Raw genomic sequence first — 27,558 nt, forward strand, 5'->3', positions numbered from 1 at the left:
TTCTTCTGTTCATTTCTGCCTTGATGTTTTGTAGGCCTCCAGAATGAATGTTTGCCTAAACTCTAAAGGGAATTTCACAGTTATGCAAGTTAAAATTCCTCCACACATAAAGATAATTTAGAAGGAAATCTCCAGTGTTTTTCTGGAGAACGTAGAAACTACATTTCCCTTCTTTACATGCAGTGCAGCTGTTTGACAACACTGACAAGCACCTCCTACATAGCTGCATGAACAGTGTTGTGGTCTCCATGAAGTTTGCCCTTAACTCGCATGCACAAATTGCCAGAAAGAGATAATTTTCCTTTGTAACTTCATTTTTCAGTTCGATTCTTTAAGAGCTAATTTGTTGGCATGCTTTATTTCTGTGATCTTGTAGGATCAGCTGCTTACTTACCCTAGCAAGGAGCTTCTCACCATTCTCAATCAAGCACAGCCCCTTATGTAGCACTGTTTGACCTAATAACTTTATCTTGCCCTTATGGTCCTGATACTTTTCTGGCTCATCACATTCTTCGTTACTAACACAACTCCCCATTTCTAATAGCAGGATATAGTATTAGCCTAGGTTAGGATCACGTGTTCAGGCTTATCTGAATGTGGAAACCCTGTTTTGCAATGCAAGGTAGTATTTCATAATTACATAGTGAGGTGCTCTCCGTCAGAGGCAGGTACCTTGCTAATAAAAATACTTCGGGTACAAAACCAGAAAGACAGCGCAGCAGCTCCTAGCCTATCTGCAATACAAGCTACATTCTGTGCAAGCCTGGCAACTCAAGGTTTTTAAAACCACTCCAGACCCACAAATACAGTGCCAGCTGGGAGAGGGCAGATCGCATGTTTAAGCTTTATAACGAAGTGAGAAGGTAAGATACAGCAACTTCTGCAAAACACCTCCTAATGACAGCCCACACAGCCATTACAGAGGCCAAACATATCAGCTTCCCACTCAGCAAAGCTGCCAGAACTTAACTCAAAGCAAAATTCATATAAACGGAACAAACAGTATCATATTCAGCTATCACTTATGACTGCCTTCATTTTGAGAGCAAGTAAACCAAAGGACTTTGAATTACCAAAAGAAGGGGGGAATGTCCTTTCCCACCCTCACAAACAGAACAATCCTTCTGTTGCCCCATTTTGAAACTTCTCAATACTAGAAAGCAGCTCTGCAGCCATAAGGACTTGCAGCATTTCAAGATAGCAGTTTCTTATCCTAAAATGAAAACACATAACTGAATGCTCTTAATATGAGTTCTCCTTGCTTTCGCACTCCAAATGTCATAAACTTCGTTAGCATCTTATTACCTGTATTCCTCTCATTTCCCCCTCACTCATTAGATCAGAAGATCTATTAACTATTTACTATTAAACAGAGTAATGTGGTGATCACTACCTGGATTTTTCAAGTATTACACGTAGCAGGCGCTCACTCTCAGGGCTTCTAAAATTTGAGATTGGGAAAGGAAAGTTTCTATGAGCATGAAAATAAGTTGCTTATATATTGGATGTTAGTCAGATGGAAAAGGCTGGCGCTCTAATATTACTTATTTTTTACTTTGAGGAAGGGACAAGCTTACAGAACTTTGGATTTCCAGTACTTCATTCTTAAATTACATGATACTACTGGAGTCAGCAGGTTAGATCACACTAGTCTTGCACCCAAAATACATAGAAACGTACCAGGATGAAATAAAAGAGGGTGGTGCAAATAAAAACAAATGATCCATGAATAAAAGCATTACCTAAGAGCCAGCTTCCCCTTCAGTATTTTCAAGAAATTTCTAAGAGGATTTGCAGAGTTAAAGATAAGGACCAGAAGAGAGATAACAGATGGCAATGGAAAGAAAACAGCATGTAATAACTTGATACAGTACATTCAGTACTCTAGTACATTAGAAGAAATCCAGAGACAAATTCCACGTACATGTTGCTTGGTTCCCTATCTATGACCAGTACCATCATCAAGGGCTCATCACATAATATTTAGTTTTCTATCTACTGGTCTCTGTTTTAACACCACGAAGCATATTATTCAGATCCCATCATCAATACCTTATTTTTTATAAAGAGCCAGCATCCCAAGCCCTGCTGGAAGAGGTACTACTTTAAGTGACAGAGATGGAGACAAACAACCAGCATGAAGGAAATGCTGTATACTGTACTAAGATTTTAGAGGCTGTGTGTTCAGAGTCTGAGCTTCACTCTAATTCCCCTCTCTCAGCTGCCAGATGAGGCACACAAGGCCAATGCCTACTAAACTTTTATTTATTTCAGACAAACTTTCCAGAATCTATCAAGATACTTGATTATTTCCCAAAATGTTCAACCACTTGGAGGCAGGGGTAACACCTCGTAAGCCGGTTGTCTCAGGCAATCACCCGCCTAACAGGGCCTTCCTGACAGGCCAGGCACTGTAAGGAGAGACTTTGACTAGCTCTGCCTCAACATCACCTTGCCACCAGCCTGGGCTCCTCATCCCACACACAATCCATGCAAACAAAAGCTATGCCTTCAGCGAGAGACACCTGAGGTAGTAACATTGTGCTTGCAAACATCCAATGTTGAGTACTTTTTGTTTCTGTGGTGGGGTTGCTTGGTTGGGGGATTTTGTTGGGGTTTTTGTTGTTTTGGTTTTGGTTTTTTTTTCCAAGGCTGCACTTCAGGGCTCTGTGTTTTCTGAGAAGCAGCAGTCTCCCAGTCCTGCCAAGCAACCAAAATATCACTGGTCAACAACCTTCTCTGCTATCACCACAATCATCACTTTTTTGTTTTGCTTAAATTTCCCAGGCTACAAGCCAAGCCTTTCATAGGCAATGCACTGCCATTAAGGTAAAGGTTGGCAATCCTGTATTTTTCTTTACATTACCAGCCTCACTGCCCTGGCAGAAACACTACTGAAAAACACAGCTACTTCTGCATAACCCATTTGTCCCACTCCCCTCAAAGGAAGAGGTCAGACAGTCATAGCAGGCACCCACAATCTCTATTCCTGGGCCCCCACGGTTCTTAGTCGCAGAGCTGGAGGCACATTAGTAGCTACCCTGAAAAATGGCAGTGAGCAAAGGCAAAAAAAAAAAAAAAAAAAAAAAAAAAGCACATCTTGATCCATGCATCAGTATTACAGGACTACAGAAGAAAAATGGAGTAGGTCTAAACCTGCACCTGGAGAGCTGAAATGTGAAGATATTTTGCATCCACATGGCAGGGATACGAAGACACACAGAGGCAAAGCTGCTAGCTGTGACCTGCATGTGTTTGGGTTGTGGAAAAAGGAGACATACAAGGGAGACAAAACTGCCATAAACATTTGCTGAAAACAAAATTGATTTATTTCTAAACAGGACTCCTTCAAGACCATGTTACAGGAGCAAATACCTAAACAGTACTGGAAAACTATGTAAACTCTACAATCCAAGTTGCCAAGACATTTTGTACTTACCTTCCAATGAGCCTGCTTCGTAGAGTTTAGTCTTTCAGTGAAGTCAGGGTGCTCAAATTACGATAAAAGACTCTCATCCCTGGCCACGAGATGCCAAGGCCCCAGTACAAAGTTATGATGATTTGAGAAGGGCAAACTACAAGGTTATTGTAGATGGGGCCAGTTTTAACCAAAGCAAGTCACCCCCAATGATAAGCAATTACAGCTCTGACCCATGTGCAAGCTCATCGTTTTATTTGTGGAGAACACAGGGGCATGGAGACAAGTTAGAGTAGTCTAAAAAAACAAAACAAAAATCAAAACCAAAAAAACCCCAAAACTCACACAAGCAAATAATACTGAACCCCACCCCCCAGAGCAACCACAACATGGTCTATACATCCGTATGACCAGAAAACACGGATGCACTTACCATGACAAGCCAAGCCAGCACCTCCCTAACTGCACTTGTCCTTTTCTAGGGTCACTTCAAAAAGCTCTCTAGGCTACTCAGTATAACTCAAGCTGCTGTACAGAATCTGCTCTTAAATAAATATCTATGTATACACACACACATACATTTAAGAACCTCTGAGTACAATGCCAGCCCTTTCTTGCGTTTATTATGTTTCTGTTCAACCAGCTGCACTCAGACACACTTAGTAAAAAATACAGCTGTGTAGAAATCCCATTAAGGAGAACAGTTACATTTTTAATTACCTCCAAGGCAAAGATTCCAACGCACAAAAACACAGAAGGGCCATGTTTTGCTTTGGTGGTGGGTTTGTTTGGGTTTGGTTGTTTTTTTTTTAATTTGTTTAAAAAAGTGCTCAAGTCAGTGGCAATTAAAAAATTCCTGCAGTAGCTTAGAATCAAATAAACCCCAGAACAATCCATAATAATATCACACGGTATCACCTTATTTATCAGTCCAATGCTGCTTAACCACAGATAAAAAATTTCTGCCCCAGACAGAAATAAGCGAGGGCAAATTTACGTCATGCAAAGAAAGCTCTGCAATGAAAGAAATCGGTGAGACAAGCAGAGATGCAGATAACATGTTCTTTAGGTTTAAAACACCAAACTGGTCTGGAAGCATTGCAGTTAAGTGCATATGCTACAGGAAAAAGAATTCATGTGGAGATCACAGGAATATTTTAAAACCAGATGCAGTCAAGATGTATGAAGACAGAGTTACTTCTGAAATGTGTGAACTGAAAACTGTATCCAAGCCAGCAGTTCATGCACAATTTTAACCTGCAGCAAGGTCACAGCTTCACATACCTACACAGAACTCTGCATGCAGCCAGCCTTGGCCCTCTCCATGTGGTTTCTCTCTGAAGAATGGGAATAGTCCATCAGTTTAGCCCACAGGCTCATTTTGAATCTTTGTTATGTTCAAACTGCTCAAATGGAAATCACCTAAGAAGCACAGAACAGAGGCTTAGCTCATACTAGATTTAAAGATTAGAAAATCTGGGATTTCCCCTATCTCCTTTCAGCCTTCATTTAGTCTACCATTGGCAACAAATGAATTTAATTTCAAGAAATATAACCACAAAATAAAATAATATATATTTTCCACCCAAGAAAAATAACTGACAATTGTTATGGGTTTGTTTGTTTAATAATATATTAATATGAGGAAACTAAGAGGTATTTTCCTTCTTTGTTTCAGTTCAGTTTCACTAAATAGCTTATAAAACCCCCAAAGAACATGTCTGAAAGTGCAAAGCCACAAACACATCCCTCCCCACTTCCCTTCCCAAATCCTAGTCCCTAATGTGCAACTAGGTAAGTCTCAGAGAAGGAGAAAGGAGTTTTATTAGCAGAGGGCTCAGAATTGGAGGGCAACCACTGAACATTGCCTGGAGCTAAACCTCTAAAGTTACTTGTTGGCTAAGTGTGCCTGCCTTTGATCAGCAGAGTTCAGAGTCTGCTTCTTTAACCTCGACAGGAAGAGCTCACTTATGTGGTGCAAGATGAGCTCTTTCCTACACTTTCTTCAACACTTTTATAAAACTGGCATACTGACAGGCTTTGCACATTTCCAAATATTAAAAATAGCTAGGCAAGAATTTACAAGTAGTGATATTGCTGACGACAACTCACAAACCATCTACCTCCCAAACTGCGTCTTTTTTCTGAGCCAGGTCCACAAAAGATCACAAGTTCCAGCATCAAGGACACCTCCTGAACTAAACCCAGTAAGCCAACAATCTTGCAAGATATTTAAGTAGCATGTGCTTGGCTGAGCATCCTACCAACATAAATGATACAGAACTGCAAAGAGAGAGACTGAGAAGGTCCTTCCAGAATAGAAACCCAAAACATTTCAGTACCTTCCTTGTTTATAAAAAACTTAAATAAAAACTGGCCCCAACAAACTCCCTGAAACATTTAGAGCAGGATTTTGCACATGCCTGTGCTCCTCTTTGGTGGGGTCACATTAAACAGGTCTGCAGCCTACACTCACACGGAAACTAAGTGTTGATTTGGTTGACTCTCAGGGGGAAAAAAAAAAAAAAAAAAAAAATGCAAGTAAGACTATATGCACGCTGGGGTGGAAGAACAGCCAAGTCTGCCTAGTTCTACTGCTCAAAAGCTTTCTGTCTGCTAGGTCTTGAAGGTGCAACTCCTATGCCCATACTATGCCCCAAGTACTTAATTCTTTATGTGAAAACTGATTTCTGCATGACATTCCATTATTTGTCTATTGCTCATCATTGAAAAACTAACATAATCTGCAGACATCTTTTGTAGCAACTTGAAGCCTCATTCCAGTTGCTATTAGCCAGCCTTTCATAGCCCACAAGCCTCTCAAGTCATCTCGGTTTAGTCATCCCTTAAGGCTTTTCTTCAGACAAAGACTTGTGTCTACATTAATGGATATGAGTCACAAAGAGGCCCTTAACTCCAATACTAAAAAGGATATGGATCTTAGGGAACCAGATTACTTAGTTTTATATCATTAGAGGTTTATCACTGCTTACTTCGGTATCACCAGAATGAAAAGTGGTCTGTCCAGATTTTGCTTTGAGGAAGGGAGCTTTACTCAACTCTATCTACCCAAACAAACGGTGGTGTTTCTGCCTTCTCTTCCCTTCATGACAATAGCCATCAGCGATCAGAGCTGCTCAACACAACATTCAACCAACAGTTCAGGGCTTGTTTCCAAAATGTAAAATGCCTATCCAGTTTAAAAATTATTTCAGAATCATAATATTAACAGGAAAAAAGCAAGATGAACCTTCCCTTCCACCTCTGGGACAATTCATTCCCATGTCCTGGTTTCAGCTGGGATAGAGTTAGTTTTCTTCCTAGTAGCTGGTACAGTGCTGTGTTTTGGATTTAGTATGAGAATGATGTTGCTAACACACTGATGTTTTAGTTGTTGCTAAGTAGTGCTTATCCTAAGTCAAGGACTTTTCAGTTTCCCATGCTCTGCCAGGGAGGACGTACACAAGAAGCTGGGGGGCAGAATGGCCAGGACAGCTGACCCAAACTATCCAAAGGGATATTCCATACCATAGGACATCATGCTCAGTATATAAACTGGGGGGAGTTGGCCGGGGGGGTGATCACTGCTCAGGGACTGGCTGGGAATCAGGCAGTGGGGTAGTGAGCATTGTGCATCACTTGTTTTTCTTAGCTTTTATTTCTCTCTCTTTTTGTTATCTTCCTTTTCATTACTATTAATAGTATTATATTTTATTTCAGTTATTAAGCTGTTCTTATCTTAACCTACGAGTTGTTGGGGTTTTTTTCCACTTCTCCCCACCACACTGGGGGGAGGGGTGGGGGGAGAAGAATGAGCAAGCAGCTGCATGGTGCTTAGTTGCTGGCTGGGGTTAAACCACGACACCCACTAGATACAATTCCCAAAAGATCACATAAAAAACCCCAGGAAATTAGTTTCCCTCACCATATACCCCAACCTTTTCATCAGTTTCCCATATCTGGCCAAATAAGCCTTTTAAAGAGTCTTTCTGAAGTCACAGGCCAGCTTGAAGATCCCTACTCTTTACTGAGATTTTCCTTATTAGGAAATCGCCCCCCCCCCTACATATAGTAGGCACACCAGAAAATGCACACTTTTCAATATCTCCTAGGAAATTACCATTTACTTAGCACAAGGTTAAGTAGATTAAATCCTAGCACATCCTCAGATGATGCAAATACCAACTTCTTTGGAAATAACGATATAGGGGGGTTTATTGTTTTAACCCAGTGTGCACTACCCTTTACTTGAGGATGATCAGAAGAAACTGGGCTGTTAGTCAGGAGGATGATGAGCAGCAGCATCAACTTGCCACTAACTGGCACAAACATTTTCACTCTCCTACAGCCAACAAATGACCACTGCAGTGGAAATGACTTGTAAAGCTTCCCATCTAGGCTACGAAAATAAACTTACATATGGGGTATTTTTGACCACTTTATGGCAGTTCTTATGAGACAAAGTGCAGCATTTTGCTGTAACCAATGTAGGAGAAGTAGAAAACGACTAATTGTTTTGAGACTTCAAAAGACAGGAAGAACAACAGCTAACACCGTAGCTTTACTAGGGCAAATGAGAACTGCAACACAATATAAACTCGACCAAGCAAATGCTACTTAAATATTTTTTGAAACTGCTGGCTTAGCTGTCTAAGCTGATGAGATATTCTTGATGCTGGAACTTGTGATGTCTTGTGGACCTGGCTTGGATTTAAAAAAAAAAAAAAAAAATCAAGTCTGGGAAGTAGGTGATTTGTGAGGTGTCACCAGCAATATCACTACTTGTAAAAAACATTCAGCGTATAAAACAAAAAATAAATTTTAACTTGCACACCTTAAATTAAAAAGGGATGCTGCGCTGGCTTTAAAAAGCTTACTGTTAGTAATTAGGTTTCTAGTCCTAAACAGCCTTCACAGTTACAGCTCAAACAAGCAGCTTTAACTGAGTTGCCCATCTCTTTGTGTTTTTGTTTTGATAGAGGCTCAATTATACTCAGGACAATGGCCTGTCTCTTCATTTTGCTGTGAATAGGAAGCAAGGGTGCCATTGTCACCCGGCTTCAATTCAGTTACAACAAAGGGGTCTCAAGTGCCGAAAATAATGGGCTACCTAAAGTAGCTAGGAGGAGGAAGGAGGGGGAGCTCTGCGCTAGCCACAGTCCCCCTTCATCCGGCCCTCCCTGTGCCGCAAACCAGGCTGATGCTTCCTCTGACAAGAGCCATGTCAGGGGCAGGTGACACAGGACAGACGCAGAGCGCTGCTACCACGCCTGCACACAGAGCGGTGAGGGGCACAGCTCTGCCCATGCTTCCTAACTGGGGTGGAAGAGAAACGGAGTAGCTGTGCAGTTTGTTGGTTTGTTTTAAAGAAAAAGCAAAACCAGGAGCCACGACCTTTAGCATATGGGTGGGCTTCAGGGGGGGAAAGGAGAAGAGAGGCAGGAAGGCATGGAAGGACCGTAAATCACACAACAGATTCAATTAGAAAAAGGAGGAATGTATTTTGTTTTTAAAAAATAGGACACAGTATTATTAAAATACAGCATCAATTACACTGAGACTGCAATGAGTGAATGAAACCCAGTAGCAGACTCTTACTGTAGCTGAAATCCCCTCCTCCCTCTTCTGGAGCCTCATTCATAAATGGCTGTGCAGCAGCTCCAGCTGCAGAGCCCAAGCACTGGCATGCACACACAGCAGTGTGTGCCCCTTGCTGACACACAGCCAGAGGGACAAAACTTGCTTTAAGAAGTATTTCATTACTTTTCCGTAGTGTCGTGGTTTAACCCCAGCCAGCAACTAAGCACCATGCAGACGCTCACTCACTCCCCCCACACACCCAGTGGAATGAGGGAGAAAATCGGGAAAAGAAGTAAAACTCGTGGGTTGAGATAACAACGGTTTAATAGAACAGAAAAGAAGAAACTAATAATGATAACGATAACACTAATAAAATGACAACAGCAGTAATAAAAGGATTGGAATGCACAAATTATGCACAGTGCAATTGCTCACCACCCGCCGATCGACACCCAGCTAGTCCCAGAGCGGCGATCCCCCGCCCCCACTCCCCCCAGTTTATACACTAGATGGGACGTCACACGGTATGGAATACCCCGTTGGCCACTTTGGGTCAGCTGCCCTGGCTGTGTCCTGTGCCAACTTCTTCTGCCCCTCCAGCTTTCTCGCTGGCTGGGCATGAGAAGCTGAAAAATCCTTGACTTTAGACTAAACACTATGTAGCAACAACTGAAAACATCAGTGTTATCAACATTCATTGCATACTGAACTCAAAACATAGCACCATACCAGCTACTAGGAAGACAATTAACTCTATCCCAGCTGAAACCAGGACACGTAGTCATCCACTCTTTCTCTCCTCTCTCAAACCTCTTCCTCAACCTGAAATTTGGGAGCTTGCTTACCAAGAGTGGCTTTACAGCTGCCACCCAGCAATGGAGGTGCCTGCACATCGGGCAACAGGAATTCCAGCAGGCTCAGCCTGGGTCTCACGCAGCACCTCTCCTGCCAGCCTGACTTCTCAAAGCTTGCCTTTGTCCTCACTCTGCATAGGGGGTTGCTAAGAAAAGAATCTGTAGATGTACATATATAGAGAAACAAACAACTAAGACGAGATTTCAAGAAGAAATTATCACCTCAAATTTTGCTAGCTTAAAAGCAATGAAAAAGCTTTCCTATGCATCGCCAGCTTACATGCATGTGTAGGTAACTACTATTCCTTACGTTTGTCTTCATGTTATTCGCAGCTCAAAATTCCTTCAGAACATATTAATTAGGTAGAACAAGACTCAAACGTGCCATAACAATATCAGTACTAATAAATCATGGGCAATACAGTATAGTGTTTGTAGTTACAAAGGGGAATTTCCAAAAATGTTTAAAAAAAAAACTGAAAAGAAAGAAGAAAAATGAAATAGAAAATAAGCATAGGAGCGAGGAAGGTGCATGAAGGAGGGTGAAGAACCCACCTGTTATGCTCAGGACTTGCACAGATGTAGGAATGCTAAGAGAAACATTTATAAGCATTTCCCAAAAAGCGAGTAACTAATGATAGATTGTAGAGAGGGCCAAGGCCTGACAAAGGACCTTATTTCATTATCGGAAAATAAATTAACTTACTGAAATTGTCACCATCAGTATGAGTTACTCATTTCTGATTCTCCTGCTAAACAAACATAAAATCCTGCTGAACAATGAACAATTCTCCTGCTAAACAATAAATCAGGAAGTTTTAATCCACTTCTTACAAAGCCATTTAATAACAGACTTACTTTTACAGCCAACTTTCCAGGAAGATAAGTAATTCCCTTAAGAAAGCAGTTCCTTATTCCAAAATTAGAATAATTTGACAATGTAAATATGAGAAATAACATCTCTCTTCCATTTTGCTAAACCTTCAGAGGGGCCCCCAGCCCAAACAGCATGCAAGTGAGAGCAGGCATTTGACCAATTCACAAGCAGAAGGCGGCCTGCCCTGCTAATTTGTTCAGTTTACACTGTGTAGAAGAAAGGATGCATCACATTTACACTAGTGGCAAAATAGGTATTGCAGAACTAACCCAAGATCCCAGCTACATCTTTATCACTGAAACAATTTTCTCTCTAGACCAGAAAAAAACCCAAACACAAGTTTAAACTTGAATCAAACGGATTAAAGGTGCTGATATTTCAGCGTCAATGTTTCATAGAAGTGCCCACAGAATACTGTGAGATGGTGTAAGACCCTCAAGCAGTGGTCTATCATCTCGCAGGCATTTCAATAGAAAACACGGTTTCCAAACTCCCAACCAGACAACCATTACCACATCTGACCCACCTGGATGTGTTCAGTTACCAAAAAGAGGCAATAAAAATCCTGAGAGATGACTCTTTACTCCACACATATATCAATCAGCTCAGATTCACAAAAAAGGCACTCAAAAAATGCAGGAGGTGTCACTCCCACCCCACATCACCTCTCACATTCCATTCCCTCTTGTCACACATCCGTGAAACCTGGAAGACAATTTTTTTACCCATAGTTATGGCCTCTGAAGAGCAGGCATATTGTTATCAGATCCAAAGACATAAACCACAGCTGGCATCTCTCCCCAAAAGAACTATTTGTAAAATATTTTGCAAGTTGCCTATGTAAGTCTAAAGCATACTTCTGGGGAGAAATTCCCACTGGCATTTGATGAAAATGATCTGCAACTGCTGTTCCCCACAGGTGTGATCACCAAAGATTTTATACTCCAGAAGAAATGGCTGAACCCACAAGCTCTGCAGGAGAACGTTTCTTGATGAATACTCCAGCACCAATTTTCTATGGGCATGATTTCCATTTACAATTGTGGAACTGTTTTAATTAAAACAGCACTAGCAAGGACAGAAAATTCTTAGAGCAGAACTGTAATACTGAACTGTTGTGTACACCGTCTCTGCTTCCTAAAGTATGGGGTGCTTCAACAGCAAGAATTAAAAAAAACATGCAGAATTTGCTAAGCAGAACACATTCCTATATTGTTACTTTAAAAAGAGTAAGACAGAAATCAGGGGGTAGCATCCGTTCAGCTGCTTGTTTGGCTTGATTAGCCTAGACTGAATTTTTTGTTTGGCCAAGACACACACCAAACAGTTACACTTTCTCAATGCACAAGGCCGCATGGCTTCAGCTAAGCTATTGTACACTGACCACATTTTAGAAGTGCCAACTAAAGTTAGTACTGATGATTTATATATGTTTATGTATGTATATATTCACACATAATACATACACACTATATATATATATGCGCATGTATCTTAGCACTGCTTCAATGAACAAAGCAATATCACAACTTAACAATCAAAGAACCACTTTTATGAGAAAAAACAAAACACAATGATCCACCTTTTTCACAGCACTGGCTTGAAGCTTCTTTGTATGTAAACCTCTGATCATTACTGCATAGCACAACGTTTTAGGAAACAACCTAGGAAGAAGTTGATTGATTTTCCTTAAATTTTGTGCATCTGCCCCCAAAACAAGACCTTTGGCAGAGATATTATGTGATGAAAGAAAGTCTATGGACAACAGCCCATTCAGGTTACCAAAAAAAACCCAAACAAACCCCCCCACACAAAAAAAAGCCCAAATACACACAAAAAGCCCACACCAAAAACAAACCCCAAAAACCCCCACAGCTTCAGAGTTTGGTATCCTTTACAGCTCTGCAGTACCCTGCTCCTTATTATCAAAAGCAGATCAAACTTTTCAGATAAACAACATATTTGGTTGTTTTTGCAGCCTGTAAATCACAGCTCTTCCTCTAGCTCATGAATCAGATATTTTCAGTATGGAAAATATGACAATCTGAAAGGGTCATTTCTCTGTCTTAACCTCAATCCTCCACAACCTCAAGCAGCACAGAGATACGCTTTTTGTCCTGGAGGGTCCAAAGCTTGTCCACGCCACATGTACCCAAACATCACGAGCCACAAAACACTCCCCAAAACCCTATAGCTAATTTAAAGCTTCTTGTACAAAAACCAGAAGCCACAAACTGCAAGTGCCAGTGATCATATCTCACAAGAGGAAACTAGCTCTCAAATCTCAGCGATCTACCAAGACCCCAGAGAGCATTTAGTGATGGAAATGGCTTGTTCACCTTGAACCAGAAGCTCTAGAAGACTGCTTAGTATTTAGTATTCATCCAAAATATTAATTTTGCATCCAGCCAGGAAGCCCACATATTTTTCTGTTTTTTTCCTGTGGGGTGTCAGCTGAAAGTCTCTTATACAGGCTGAGCACTGGCTTATGACTAGTAAAACAGCTTTTATACATTCCTCTTCCACTTAAACATCATTACGTATTTCTTGCAACTTCACCATGATCAAAGTCCCCACAAAACAGCAAAACAAAATGACAAACAGGATGTACACTTACAACTTAGTTGTGCTGGCAAAACTCACAGTATCATTTACATTTCATTTCAGATCAGTTTGTCCAAAAAGTAACCACTACAAATCATATTATGTTCATTTCAGCAGGAAAAAAAAAGATAAGATACGCAAAAAAAAGCAGAGCAAATGCGTTTCCATCTCTGTCACAAAATAAGAACAGACTACTTCTGTTAGCAAAGACACAACCACTGAAGACAAAAGTAAGGAATTAACATTTCCTGTCACACTGGCAACAGCCAGTAGCAATCAGAAGGTGTACGGTTAGGAACCAGGCTTTTCTGCAAAATACTGGAGAGATCACATGCAAAAAAACAAGCCAGTATCAGCTGCTTCCTGCGTCCTAACACTGAACCCCTGATCACAGTCCTTGAGTCACAGCTAGAACAGGAACTTCACTTACCTCCATTTTATCTCAGCAACAGGTCACCCATTTTATAGCTGCATGGACACTGTGATATTCTTGTATTTCCAATCTTTTCACTCACTTGTCAGTCCACTCCTCATGACCTATAGCTAGTATTTCAATGCTGTACTGATAATTGAGACTGCAGGTGTCACCACTCGATCTAAAAGCATCTGTGTGTGGCTCAGTAAAAAATTCACTGAAGTGTCCCAATACTTTCCACAGTTGATACTGGAAAAGAGAAGCAGGACACCTTACAGAGCACACATTTGTTTTCCTATGGAAAGTTAGTTCTCACTTTCCCAGACTACTCAACCGGTATCAACAGGACTATTCACAAATTTGAAGTGTAGTACATTCTTAAAGCATTCACTGAAGACAAACGTTCACATATGAGTTTCTTTGGTTTTTAACTGAAGTTCTCAACTAGATAATTTTGCTGTGTATGACAATGAAAGGCCAAACACAACAGTGGGGGTATTGGGTTTCACTCTGAGTGTCATTTTCTAACACTGTTAGAGAGCTGCTTCATAGTATGACTACATTTACCTATCAACTTTCAGATGAATTTTTGTGGTGTCAGATTCCTACAGGAACTCCTTGGGCATCCTTTTTTCTATTCCACCACATGGAAGATGCTCACTTCTGCCTCCCCTGTTACCTTCTTATTTTATGAAGTCCTCTTCCAGACCCTCTTTTTTCATGTTGACAACAAGTCACCCAACATAATATGCAGAGTATGCATGCAGATAGCTCACCCTTGCTGTACTAGCAAGATCTGGATGTACCTACAGGAGGGAGATCATACAGCTGGTATAATACTTAATTCTACTTTCTCACTGCGGTTCAGTACCTCAACTTGCCTTGCTGTGGTAACAACAGCTATCAAAATGGAGAACTCACCAGGGCACAGAACCTGTTTTCCTATTTAGCTCAAGAATTACCCAATACATACAATACTTCTAGTAATTACCATAAACCAGTTTTACCCCAAACTGTCAGCTCTAGCAAGACTATGTCCAAGGTGGGGGAGCTTCCCCGAACTTATTTGGGCACAGTATTTAGCCGACTTAATTTGAAGCTGCTTTTCCCTTCAAAACATGCACGCCTACTCAGCAAACTGTAACCACAGCTGACTCAGAGGAGGAAGACAGGCTCCTCAGCTTTTTTTCTTCCTGTACAAGAGAAAAACAAGAGGGCACAACATTCATTGCCTCCCTCCTTCCTCCCAATCACAGCCAGCACAAACAGCACTGGCTCATAAATAGAGCCAGCAGAAACCTCTTTCTGGGATACAAGCAACAACAAAACCTCTGGTCTAATGGCAAACAAGCATCCTCAATTCAATCTCAGGGAGGCTATGGGTTTAAAAAGCTATGTGGAAAGCCAAACTCCATGTCATTCCTCTCCACACACACACACACAAAAAGGTCAGAAGCAGGCCACCCTCTCCTTTCCCCCTTTCGAGGTGCCTCACACTGACACGCTTGCTGAGACTAGGTTGCAGCGCCTGGAGCAGCTTAAAACAGACACAGGGCCTCCCAAAGGTGGGAGAAAGAGGCACTGAATTACCCTTCCTAATCACCACTTTTAAAAGCACACGCTCCCTGTCTCTCCTCAGCACTTTGTTTTCTTCACCGCTTTCGTTGCTGCTGCTTGTTTTCATGACTCTGAGTGCAGAAAGAGCCAGCCTGCTATAACCACACCCTGAAAAAAAAAAAATTATAAACACAGACTGATTTACATGCATGCATTTCTTTGAAAAACACATCCTTGGCTCATAAAAATCCTCTGGTATGGGAAAACACCACCTCTACTCAGAGAGCTGCAGCACAGAGAACCCAACTTCTCCGTTGGCCACCTGGAGCAGAAAATGCATTTCCAGCTTTCCAATAACATGGAACAAGAATCCTCCCCAGGTATGCATGAAAGTGGCAACTCTGGAGAGACATCACAAGCCTTCTAGAGGCAACACTCACCAATCTTTATGCAAAAGATGTCTCAAAAAAGTGAAAAAAAAAAATCATACAAGAAATACAATCACAAGAAACCTGTTCTCTGAAGCATTAAACAGACTTTCAGTCAACAACATAATTAGTTTCCTTTCTAAGGAATCAGGACTGCAAATGAAGCACAGAACACAGCTTTTCCTGAGGATATGAAAGTGTTTTCTGTGTACGAAATTTCAGAACACTCCCAAGATGGCCACTTCTCATTTCAGAAAGGGGAAAGTGGAAAGAAGATATGACATGATACTACGTAATTTCAAGCCATCGAAACAAGCAGGAGTGAGGAACAGTTCCTGCAGACTTTGTCTCATCACTCCCTCACTCTAACCCCATGCATTAAACCTGACCAAAGTGCAAGAACAAGATTTCCAGGTGTTTCTTTAATTATCAACTGGACTCAGGAAAAGCACCTTACAAAGCTTTGATGCCCCCATCACACCAGACTCTTTCCTCGGTGCAGCTGATCATTCCCTGCAATGCTGTATACTGGACACACAAGCTTTTGAGCTGACCACCTCATGACAGGACCGATTTACTAAACTGAGAGTGACGAAATCTTAATTCACATGCAGTCGATACTTTTATACTTCTGGAAAGTTGCTAGAAACTTAACTCTTCCTAGCACTTTTGACTTTGCAGTGCTTTAAAATCCACATAGCAAATACAACAGAAGTACACTATCCCTGTATGAGGTGCATATCCATTTCAACCCCACTTGGCTACTCTTCTAAAGGATTCTTGGATTTTAATAACCACTGAAAAATGTCCTGCCACTACTTACAGCTACACTTCGATCACTGTACAGTGAAGAGTCAGCAGTACAGCCTTCTGCTCAGGGGCTACACAAGGAGCATTTACGTAGAGGAACTTGTCATTTTGCCCTTGCGAGACAATGAGACACTGTGTCAGACTGCGATAAACCATCCATTTGGTCAATACTTATTGTGGCTTGGGAGCTAAGTAACTTATTTCAGCAGCACAAGGTTGCACATTATCACCAATGCACTACCTTAAGGATTTTTTTCCAAACTCTTAAATGTGGTTAAATTCTTTCAACTAAGTATCAGGAAAACCAGGAAAAAAAGTATCAGAAAAGAAGTCCAACTTAATCAATTTGCCTATTACCAACAGACACGTTTTCCAAAGCTATAGCTCAGTTTAACTGCAACCACTAATGCTCCTACAGTTAAGAATTTGCATTATGAACCCTGTTTTAAGAAGTTTATTGGTTAGCTACACAGGACTTCCTTTGGGCTGTAAGTTACTCTGAAGTCTTAGCCCAGAAGCATTTTCAACCAAAAATCTTTGGTTTAAATATGTCATAAGTTACATCAAGTACAAGAGAACAGCTTAAAATTATGATGATGTTATCCTTTTACAGGTCAAACTCAATGCAGAAGAGTAACCATATCTGACATTTGGAGAAGTATATTAAAAGACAGTAGCTCCTCCAGAGATGTCACACCAGCTAGAACAGGTCTTTTGAATTTAAAATGAAACAAATGAGCATCCTTACAGTACACCTATAGCATACACAGTTTTACTTCAAGCACTTAGTTCTGCATTCCTCGAACATCTCCCTGATTTTGAACAGAGCATTACTTTCCTTTGAATGATACAGTCAATGTTGTCAGCATTTACTGACACTATTTTTCAGATATGTTTCATAAATCACACCTCAGAAATTCAGGAAAAAACACCAAGGCTGGAAGGAATCTCCTGGATCTCTAAGCCTTGCTCATGCACTCTCCCCATCACAGAACGCCTAGATGATAGCTTATACACGACCTTCCTCCAGTTTCAGAAGCAATGAAACCTTTCCAGCTACTCTTAGGAATCCTCCAGTAAAGCACATTTGTGTCCTGTGGACAGGCTGCTGAATAAGTATCTGCAGCATGTGACATGAAAGATGTCCTGAAACCGTAGGACGTTTGTGTCAAACGTTCCTCTATGATCAACTTAAAATTCTCTGAACTTCCCTTTCCTTTTCAACACAAGGATTCAGAGCTCTCTACCTAACAGGACCCAGCCCTGAACTGCTCTCCTGCACAATGCATTTCCTGGATTTTATGTTTAAGGTAGGAGGAGCTGTTGGAGTTAATATGACCTTAATTACACTACTGAGCTGCTCATCATTATCAGCTTCATTTCTGGCAGCAGCAGGTCCCCACTGAGCAGATGCTTGCAGCTGTTAGGCTTGCTGCTACTCAGTGATGCTGAGATTATGAAAAGCAGTTTCAGTTCCCCCCATCGCCCCAAATGAATACAATACAACTAGGAAAAAATAAATATTAATTTAACTGACAAGCTGCCATCTACTGCCCTCCTCTTCCCCTCCTCTCCTGCCACAAGTTCTTACCAGTAAGGACTTTTATGGACTACTGAAAGCTACAGAAAATGGTGTCGTCACCAGATAACATAAAATATCAGACTACCTGCTAATTTCAGCTACAGAACTTGTTAATGGAAAAGGGAACCAATACAGAGCAATACAAGTTTTGAGCAACTCGTGGTTCCAACATGCACAGCTTCAAGCTCAAGCTTTTCAAAAGCCAAAGATGTACCAAGCTCAGGTCTCAGCCTTTCAAAGGCGCTTCTGTTTATGACAAGAGACAAGAATCAGTAACTTGCCTAACAGGTAGGAAAACACATTGATCCTATACCCAAAATACCAGCACTGCTATATATCACACAGAGATTGCCCGAGTGTGGTTTTATATGTAGTAAAATACAAGTTGCTTCTGTACCATCAATGATCCCCTAAGTTTAATTAAAAGGATAAATTAGACCACTGACCACTCTGGAAAGATGGCATTCCTAATGCAGGCTCATGCAAGGGTGGGCATGTGAAATGAAACTGCCCTCAGTAACTGAAAACAAAGCAGCTTAGCAATCACAGCCTTCAAGTCCTACACTGCAAATCAAGTCCTCAAATTTCCCCAAATTTAAATGCATAGATGAGGCCAAACTGAAGTCAGTACACCTCCACAAAATCATACAGGCTCTTACAGACACATAAAAATGCAACACAGGTCTCCACTTCCTTTACAGCAGGGAAGAACAAGACACAACCAAAACCCTCAAGTCCCTATTTCATCAGTTTTCCAACCCCGAACTCTCACTTCCACACAACTGGACAGTTAAGCTGCAGATACACACTACACATTACATACCCTTCCTGTAAGAATGGTACTGTTCAACAGCCCACACCATTACCTGTTGCTACCAAAACTAAGGACAGACCGCTTAAGTAAGGAAGTTCAGGTGCTTGGAGTGGCAATAAGGGCTTAAATTTAAAAAATGGGAATCTTTAAAATGTATTTTGTTACTTGTAATTGCACAATGAAAACAAAACCCTCCATAACCCTCCATAAAACAATTACTTTGAATACAAGAACCATCAAGACTTTTCAATAAGAAGTGACTGCTAACGTTAAAGAGCTTCCTTGGGAGACTTTTAACTCTCATTCAGAGGAAAAAGACAGTTAAAATTTTAAGATAATTTCCTGCAGCCAATTAGGCTAAAGATGCAGTTAACTGTCTGCATTTCCTAGAGTACGAGGTGCAGGAGCTAAGGGGTTAGGTGATTCTTGAACTACCATCTAGACTGTCAGCTATGACAATACCTTTTTTTTTTTTAAAGATTTCTTCACAAGTAACAGATTGACTGTCCTGAAAATTTTTTCCACATGCTACGCTTTATTGTCCTTCACTTCAGAGCTCTTGAAATTCAGAAGCCTGAAATACACTGTAGTTAATAGTATTTCCAGTTTCTTAGATCTAATTACAACCTGAGCCACCACTGCAACTTAACTTATACTCAGTTTTGGCTTTTCCACCACCCAAAACAAAGTTCACATTTGTATTCTTAATTCACTGACTACATTTGCCTATTTTTAAAGTAGCAGACATTATTTTTATTGTTAAATATAACTACCATAAATCAGTTGGGAGTTGCAGTTAAAATACCACTTGACAGTATGATAACTAGACAGTAAGAAAAGCAGATGATACAGACTGCAACTAGACAGAGCAGAAAGAACATATATCGACTCATTTTTTTTAAAGATCCAGAAACAACCTGCTTAGAGAGAACAAATGCATTATTCATTTATATGTAATACCGCACACATACATAGAATACACTATATACTCATACATGATCACAACATATTCAATCCATAAATTAAATTAATGCATCTGAGTACCTTGTATTTTGAACTGGTCAGCAACACACGAACAGCAGCAATGAAACCGCCAAAGATGAGGTTATTTTCACTCTGCTGAGGGGAAAGCTCTGATGACAAATTATCCATGAATCTACTAAATGCCACAGAGAATTCAAAGTCAATTCAAAGAATTCAAAGAAGTCTCAATGATTAGAAAAGTACTGAGCTTAAAGGCTGAAGAGTGCAAATGCCAACTGCTCTTGTAGCAGTGAGAGTAGGGATCCCAAAGAGAGAAGTCTGCTTTGGCTAGGGGGGGAGGCACATGGAATCTTTCCCTGAACACCAGAAGTTGAAATAGTTGCAAAAAATAGCTTATTAGGTAGATTCAAGGTCAGCAAAAAGCTACCACCTGCAGCATTGCTCTCCAATGGAAGGAAAGTACTTAGGAATTCTGTGTTTGACCCCACGTTGAAGCATGTGCAAACAGTCCTATGGCCATCAGAGGTTTTGCAAAATTTAAACACTTCATTTTAAACTGTCTGGATGAGGGAAAAACAGTAAAACTAACATGAGAAAGGTAAAACAGAGCTACAGCAAAAGGATGGACAAACCAACACCCCATAAATGTGACTGGCCAGTCAAGTGGATGGAGAAGAAAAACTGCCCCCCGCCCCGAAACAGGAAAAGTTGTACTGTAGACCAGTCATCAGGAAACCGTAGAGGAAACAAGCAGGTTTATCTCACTGAGCCCCTAAAGACTTTTCAGGAAGTACTCCAGGAAGCAATGAAAGGCTTCCCAAGCCAGCCATGGCTGCCAGGAGAGATCCAGCAGCCAAGTGAGGTCTAAGGGAGGGGCAGGGGTCCAGGTGGAAGCCATCTGAAGCCTCCTTCCCTCCAGGGAACAATAAAGAGGCTTTACGGTGTGGGATGTACTCCTTACCCTCTCAACAGGCTGATTTGGCCAAGTGCAAAAACCTGCCACTGATTACAGACAAGAATCTTAGCCAACATACAAAGGAATTAAACTTGAGGGGAAAAAAGAAAATAACACATTTACAGTCTATTTCCATCTCTTTTTAGTAACATGAGACACTGCTTATTCCAACAGCAAGCAAAAGTTTTCAGTAGAGTGCATGAAACATTAATATTTTCTGTTGTATGGGTTTCAGAAGTCTGCTATTGCCTTAAGGGAAATCCAAAACCACTGTTCAGGTACTGCTTGGCTTGCAAGCCATCCAAATCTTCTGCTCACCTCTCCAGCACCATAGACAAAAATGCAATGTTCAGATGACTAAAGCCATCAGATATGTTTCCAAGCATTACCAACTGTTGCCCCAACTGCTGCTCTGGCAAAGCACTGAAATGGCTTCTGACACATTTAGAGACATTTACTGGGCTCTGGAAATAAACCAACCTTGCTACTCTAAATGCAGAGCATTGGATTTCATACACCCACGTTTCAAGTGGAATCAGGGCACCAGTGAACAAAGCACAAAAGGTAAGTGGACTGTCTCAGCAGCTTTTTGTAGACAAAAGGGAAGAACCTGCAACACAGCTCTTTAAACCTAAAAACACTAAGTAATTGCAAGAACACCTGTATTTTTAAAACATCGAGCCCATTTTCATAATTATTTGCTATTGATGTGTACATACACATAATTGATTCACTAATAAATTTTTAAAGATCAAAATGCATAGGTACATATTAAAAGCAACTCACCTACTCTTCACAGATTTGTACAAAGCAAAAATCCTAGACACATACACAGCACTCTCTTACTAGCAAATTTGCTCCAGGCAAAATAGATGCTGCACCCTCTCTCCAAGGCCATCTTACAGGGGGCTGCTGGACACTGGAAGGATTCACTTCTGCAGATCAAGTTTACCTAACGTGAGCAACTTGGAGAGATGTGAAGACTTTTTGATTCACATCCTGTTGGGGTGTTTGCAAGAGGCTCTTCAAAATATATAGTGATTCTAGAAGCCCAGAAACTGGAGAAAAAAAAGGGGGTATGGATATTTGTGCAGCTGAGGACAAACTCCTCACAAGTTATTTGGAAACAACATTCTCCTTCCACGGCTCCCTTCAAGAGTTTAAAGTGAAATCATCATAGGAACAAAACCCATCCGAGTCAAGAGCATGCTTAAGAGACAGTTGATTAGTCAAAATAAAACAACATGCCTATGCCAGATAACAGCCACATAAAACCCCCACCACACACACACCTCCCCCAAGCAAAATTTTTGCAGTACATTTGTGAATAATAAATCACATAACATTTTTTTAAGAATCACCCCTTTTTTGGTCTACCCTGGCAATAAAGTAGTATCATAATACACGATATTGCTGCTTGTTGTGTCGGCATTTGAAAAAATTTAAATTTAAAGGACAGCATATCAAATTTAGTATAGATCAGCAATACACAAGCCTGGAAGACAAGTACTGCGATTATTAGATAGCTGAATAAGTGTGGCACAGGCTCTGCTTCTAATACAGCCACAATGCAAACTACAATTCCTGGGGAAAGCTCCAGATGCAAAAGCTATGCAGGAAGCTGTGCCATCCACACAACCCAGCCTCTGAACGCATAGCACTTTACATCACTGGGTTACCAAACTGCCCAAACACTTCTATGAACCTCTAAAATCGTAGCTGAATCCCTCCTGCTCCTTTCCTCTCAATGCATCCTTTTCCCAGAACGAGCTGCAAATCTTCTGTATACCCAGGGAGGAGGAAAAAAAAAGAAAAAGAAAAAAGAGAAAAAAGGTTTATATTCATCTCATGCATTAGCTTTGCATGAGCCCTGTTACAAGCTGTCCATATAGCAATGAAAATTTACCCTTTAACCTCAACTCCTAGCAACATATTAAAATTCTAGTAGCAGCACCTTTAATGCTTTGAAGACTATGCTGACTTCAAGAGTCAGTGGAAAACACATCTATGCATTGCAAGTCAATACTTTTTCATTTCTCCTATTCAAACTCTGGTAAATGATTTCTACAGCTGAAGATTTTAGTTTTAGCCAAGCAAAGAGGGAAAAAGGTTTGCAACACCTCAGTGAGAAAAACCAGCGGGCACACTGCAGACAACCAGATACCAAAATAAATCCTTTACAAAGTCTGCGTTTGTTCAAGTAATTTATCAAGAGCAGAAAGAATTTGAGGAATACCTGCTTGATAGATCATAATTCAAGTAAAATGATAACAGAAACATTTAACTGTTTACATTCACTTTGTTTTCAGCCTTTTTTTTTAAACTTCTGTACTACATTAAGCAGCGTGACTCACTTTGAGAAAACTGCAATTCCTCACCCTCTTTTAATGTAGACCATGTTCTCCACAGACATCCTGTAATTCCTATACCTTCACCTGACTGTACACTGCCTTTTCATACTCAAAACTTACTCTATGTATGCAGAAACTAAAACCGTGGTTGGCGAAACCTCCATCATTACTTCTCCACACAGCTTTCTCATGTTCTCAAGTTAGGAGTAGTCATCACGGCTCTAGAATTCACTTGGGAAAAGCGTGTCTGGTGGTTATGTCAGAGAACAGTAAGTCTGGCATCGGAGTTCTACTTCAAGCGATGCCAATAACTGTGACCTTGAACAAGTCACTTCACCAGACGTTAAGGTACAGACTTCAATGTGCAAGGAGCAGTTGTGATGCTTAAAAGTTTTAGATTCTCCTTTCAAAAGCAAGGGGTTATTATGAAAAAAAGAGTGTTTTCAAGTACTGGATTAATCATATTGTAGGTATTGTTTTTTTCTTAGCTCAAATTGATACATTATCCTAGGAGAATGAACATATGCAAGCCTCATTACTATTACTGAATTCTTGAATGCTAGTGTTAAGAACTGTTGTTTGTAATTATCCATCTATTTTTAATCAATCATCACAACTGAAATGGACTCAAAATGCATTTTGTGTCTTTTCTTCATCACTACTTTTTTCTCCTGCTTTTAAGTGAAGTTAAATGTTCCCCACCCCCACCACAAAAAGTCACACTTCTCAGTTTCACTTTTCAGTTGCAAAAGCATTCCACATCAGTGCTGCTGGGCTGGGGCTGATCCCTCCATGGATGAGGATATAAACCAACAGTTTATGATTAAAATAGAAAACATTCTTATTCATATCAGGCAATTCCACTGCCTTGTTTCTTTTCTTACTTTTTAAGTAAACAGGACTTAAATTTAGAGCTAAAACTAAATTGACAGTGACCCTGTTACAACAACAGTACTTCAAATGCTTTACAGTCCAGTGCCAGTTCAAAGTTTAAATTCTGGCCCACTGACCATTGGAGAAATAAATTAATATTTCATTACAAAAATAAATTTAAATAAACTATTCTGGTTTGAACTCCACATCTTTATCAGGAACACAAGGCAAAACAAACACATTTTTTCCAGAAAAAGAACACCCATAAGTTCAAAAGCAAACAGTAGGTTTCAATGAAGGAAAAATATTATTCAGCATCCCAGTTAACCACAGAACATCACTGCTGTTCTGCTCTCAGCACACCGGCAGAGAGGTACTTAATCCTTAGAGGGATTTGTTTCAGCCCTTTTGCACTATGGAGATTGGAGCTGTCAAATTATTAGACACAAGTTTAAAAGATCATTTATCAAACATGCAATTTTATTTGACCCCCCGATCAATCCACAATTATAATTTCTTTCTAACCACAAAGTGCAGAAAACACTGGTCTTAAAAACAGGGCTGTGATTACAAGCCTGTGACAACACATAGAAGGAAAAGGTTGCCCTGTACTTGGGCAGATTCATCTGTCATTCCAGACAAGGTTCCTTTATTTACAAAATTTGCGTGGCAGGATGCAGCTTCACTCCGGGATTATTTTCTATTTCCAGGTAGCAAAGCTGTCCCCGAACAAACTGCGTTATTTCGCAGCTATCTATAGCACATACCAGGCAGCAAGTAATTTTAATCCCAAATCCTCTTCCCCCTTCATCCCCAAACTGACACCAACAGCTTTCAGAAAAAGCATCTCTGACTGAGAAACTTTGATGAAACAGAGTCTTTGGATAAAAAAAACACTAGATTATTCCCTGCACTAAAACATTAACCATATAGGCTTTGTCATAGTGTCTACTTTTGCTCTTGCTATCATAGTTAGAAAGGGCACATCTCCAAAAGTGATGCCTTTTGTTTGCATCTGGAAAACTTGAATCACTAAGCCCCAGAACTCAAACAGATTTACGTAAATATATCTCAGCCAATGATACAAATTTTAAAATCTAGTCTTCATAATGCATGTAAAAACAACTCTGCCTGTTCACCTGAAGCCAACAAAACACCCTGACACCCTCATCAGCCCATGCATACTCTTTTATACTTCATTACTTATATAGTATTGCTGGTAACAAGTGTCAATAGCAGTTCAATCACAGGAAGCTGGTTTGGTGGTGTCATCTTACAAAGTCTATGACTTCCCCACAAGTTCCACATCTTCCTTTCTTGCTTTCATACCACCCCACTCCCAGCAAATCTCCCAAAAGGAAAATAAGGTGTGGACAGATTTATTTGCCACGTTCAGTATCCATAACTTGTTCCAGGTTCCTAAGTCCTGCTCACAACTTCATAACTGAGAACGAAATATATGCAAGAACATAAACCAACGCAAAAAGCAGCCTCTAATTTTAGATATTTGGTTCATATTAAACTAATCAAGCCTATTAATCTATAAAAATTATTTCAGCCACTTTGCTTTAAAAGGGTTTTTTGCAGTAAGTCCTGGTTAAGTTTTGTTAAAGTTCTCCCCTACTTAGTCAAAGCTTAAGAAAGAAGTATTGTCATTTAATTTAGTAAGAGCATTTACAGAGCTGAGAGATGCCCCAAGAACAAGACTGCCAGAATGAAGAAATGGATGCCGCTTATAGATCTTTTTTTTCTTACTTCGAAGAGTTCTGTAACTACATTTTATTGACTAGCCAGTGAGTGCTAATCTCCGTGTAGTTCAGCAATAGTCTATTTTCCCGTATCAATTACTAAGAAATTCACAAGTGAGAACTGAGCTTTATATCACAAGTTCTCACACTCCCACTAAGCAGCTACTACAACTGAAAAACTGCAGGATCTCAGTATTACAGCGCAAGCAGGAGGGGAGAGAAGAAAATGTGAAGACAGACCGCACACAACAAGCTCCTCTGTCCACAGAGTGGCAGAAGCTACACTGAAATCAATGCCACCAGCCTTAACCTGTGTTACTAAAATTATAGCTGATCGCAGAGGAAGACTTCTTTGGAGAGGGAAAGAGTATTAAAAATTTAAATTATTCTCTAGTTTTCCTCCAGGACTCAAAAAAACCTCCAGTATTCTGCGAGATTTCTTCTACTCTACATTACAAGAAGTAATGCTTCTACTTTTATGCTTACTCTCATCCCAGCAGAACCTATAGTATTTCATGACTAATACAGACTGATGGATAGAGAGATGCTCTAAGGATGGCTGCATTTCAATAACAAGAGCACAAATTTGGATCACTTTCTCCATTTAAAACCACTTCCAGGCTCCCAGGTTACGATCAGAACAAGTCTATTCCATGCTCCCCATCACCTAGCCAACACTAACTGAATGCAGACTTGGAGGCTTCCCTCCACTCCAGGCAAAAAGGTCACGTACAAACAGCTTAAGACCTCCAAACATTGAGAGCCACAGACCAGATTTCAGCCCTGCTTCTCAATTCCTTGTGTTTCAAAGCAAATCATAACATAATCCCCTAAACACTTAGAGACTCCCAAGGCTGTGTTTGTTAAACCAGAGCACTAAAAGAACTTTCTAGGGATTTTGGCCCTGTACTTTGACTACCTCCAAATCAATAAAAACGTTCTGTCTTCAAAAAGACCACACTAGAAGATTTTTACTGAATCAGAGGTGCAAAATAACCAAAAAACTGGCTTTTCAGTCCATGATAAATTATTTGTGTGAAACGTTGATCATCTTTTTCCTTGTTCTTTGAAAAAGAAATCTGAATACATTCTGTAGTATACCATCCTATGGGACTGATTTGAATATAGAAGTCATCGCTGAGATTATAGACTGATCTCTACAAAGCTCAAATCCTCCTCCTCTATAGACATGATGGGGCAGAGAGCCTTAACCTGGACAGTACAGCCAGCATATTGAAAAGAAGAACAGAAACCTCAACTAATCTCCCCTCTTTTCTGGAAATTTGTACCCTCTGGGATAAACACCTGTTTAATCTCCTACTCTTTTACTAACAACAGTCATCTTACAACTACGTGCAAAGGCCCTATTTAACATAGATTTAAACATTACCATGACATTCTCGTCCCTCACTGCCTCCAGGAAATCTGAGCAATTTGTAGAAAGCATTCCTACTGTTTTCCTCCTCTTCCTCTGCTACAGCAAGCTGCTACAGCACTAGAACCAGTGCATTTAAGCATATACAAAAGATAAAAGGCACCCAAGGATATCAAATTCACTTCTCCAAACACAGCTAATGCTAATGACAGAAGCCACTGCCATCCCAACTGCAAAGATGAGGGAGGAACTTCAGGAGCACTCCCAACCCACTGCAGAAGCCTGAGCCAACCCCACTCTTCCCATGACCTATGAGGTTTAGGCAAACCTGAC

General features: G+C 40.5%; 1 protein-coding gene across 5 annotated transcripts in view; it reads right to left on the minus strand.

Moving 5' to 3' along the window:
• Nucleotides 1-27,558, minus strand: part of IGF1R (insulin like growth factor 1 receptor) — a 196,383-nt gene that overhangs the window by 100,398 nt on the left and 68,427 nt on the right. Inside the window, exon 1 of one of the 5 annotated variants that reach the window (XM_041123394.1) lies at nucleotides 19,984-20,116. The exons of the other annotated variants lie outside the window; for them this stretch is intronic. The gene's annotated coding sequence lies outside the window, so the exon portion shown is untranslated. Of the gene's footprint in view, nucleotides 1-19,983; nucleotides 20,117-27,558 lie in introns of those variants that run through there. 5 annotated transcript variants of the gene reach the window in all.

The sequence above is a fragment of the Aquila chrysaetos genome, chromosome 5 (assembly GCF_900496995.4).
Source record: "Aquila chrysaetos chrysaetos chromosome 5, bAquChr1.4, whole genome shotgun sequence".
Classification (NCBI taxonomy): Eukaryota; Metazoa; Chordata; class Aves; order Accipitriformes; family Accipitridae; genus Aquila; species Aquila chrysaetos.